This window comes from Euphorbia lathyris, chromosome 4, assembly GCF_963576675.1.
Source record: "Euphorbia lathyris chromosome 4, ddEupLath1.1, whole genome shotgun sequence".
NCBI lineage: Eukaryota > Viridiplantae > Streptophyta > Magnoliopsida > Malpighiales > Euphorbiaceae > Euphorbia > Euphorbia lathyris.
Window position 1 is genome coordinate 43202489 of NC_088913.1, and position 1825 is coordinate 43204313.

General features: G+C 35.8%; 1 non-coding gene across 1 annotated transcript; it reads left to right on the forward strand.

Moving 5' to 3' along the window:
• Window positions 1–1433: 1433 nt before the first annotated feature.
• LOC136228228 (small nucleolar RNA R71) lies at window positions 1434–1540 on the forward strand. The gene has a single exon (XR_010688558.1). It is a non-coding gene; the product is annotated as a small nucleolar RNA R71 (small nucleolar RNA).
• Window positions 1541–1825: the final 285 nt, after the last annotated feature.

Genomic DNA, 1825 nt, shown 5'->3' on the forward strand with positions numbered 1-1825 from the left:
GCAAAGTCTAATATAACAAAATCGGTAGGAAAAATAAATTTATCGACTTTGACTAAAACATCTTCAATTATACCATATGGTCTCTTAGTGGTTTGATCCGCTAATTGCAAAACCATATTGGTACGTTTGATATCTTCTTCTAAACCTAACTTGTTAAAAATAGACAACGTCATTAAGTTTATACTTGCTCCTAAATCACAAAGACAACTTGGGAATTCAATATCTCCCAACTTACACGGAATAGTAAAACACCCGGGATCTTTGAGTTTAGTGGGAAAATTATTTGACATGATTGAACTACAGTCTTCAGTTAACGAAATGGATGAAATTCCTTCCCAACTGATTTTCTTTGAAATTAAATCTTTTAAAAACTTACCATAGTTAGGAATTTGCGTGATTGCATCCATAAACGTTAAATTGATGTGCAAATTTTTAAGTTTATCCAAAAACGTTAGAAGTTGTTTGTCATAGTCCTTATTTCGGACTTTGTGCGGAAAAGGTGGTTTGGGTACAAAAGTTTTGGTGTTTGTGTCAAATGGTGAACTATTTGTGTTTAAGATATCTTCATATCTTCTTTGGACTTTGGTAAATCAGTTCCTGGTAATGTTGCATCTTTGGGCATTTCTGACCCTTGATAATTTTTCCCTGAACGAAGAGTGATAGTCTTTACCTGCTCTTTCGGATTTTCTTCCGTATGGCTGGGAAGACTTCCCTCTTTTCGGGATGGAATTGATTTAGCAAGTTGACCAATTTGAACCTCCAAATTATGGATGCTAGATGAGTGGTTTTTAATAAGCTGATCGAATTTATTTTCGATCCGTTTAAAACCATCGTCGTGATTACTTATTTTTCCACTGATAGCATCTATAAACTTGTCGATTTTAGAAGATAAAGTGCTAATCGTATCTCTTGACTGATTTTGATAATTAGTGGTACGATTTTGATTAGCACTTGCATTATTGTTATTGTTATCTTTCCAGTTAAAGTTAGGATGATTCCTCCATCCAGAATTATAAGTATTAGAATAAGGATTATTAGTCTGGTTTTGCCCTTGGACAAAATTTACCTGTTCGACCTCACTCATGTTTTCGTAATCCACATCCGTTTGGATTGGATTACCATTAGAATCACACGGTGCCATAAACCTATCAATTTTGTGCGATAAGGCGGAAAATTGGGCTTGTAACATCGCGACTGGATCAAGTTCAACTATACCTTTAACTGATGGTGTGGTTGAGGATGATGGTTTTTCCACCGGTATATGTCCACGTTCCACGGGCCACATACTGTTGTTGATTGCCATTTCCTCCAAAAGTTCTCTTGCTTGGGCTGATGTTTTCTTCATAAATAGCCCTCCCGACATAGCATCTAATGAACCCCTAGTTGTAGGATTTAGTCCATTGTAAAATGTTTGCATTAAAAGTTCAGCGGGTAATTGGTGGTGTGGGCATAAACGTTGAAGTTCTTTAAAACGTTCCCAAGTCTCATAAAGAGTCTCATTATCATTTTGAGAAAAAGATGTTAACTCTTTTATGACTCTTGCGGTTTTTGCTAAAGGAAAATATTTTGATAAAAATGCTTGGGCTAATTGTTCCCAAGTGGCAAAAGTCGCGGCTGGCATAGAAGTTAACCATTCTTTGGCTCTATCCTTCAAAGTGAAAGGAAAGAGGCGAAGTTTGATTGCTTCTGCAGTCACATCTGGGATTTTAAAAGTGTCACAAATTTCAAGGAAATTTGTTAAATGGGTGTTAGGATTTTCGTTAGGTAACCCGTAAAATGTTACATTATTTTGCAACATATTAAGCAAAGCTGGCTTAATTTCAAA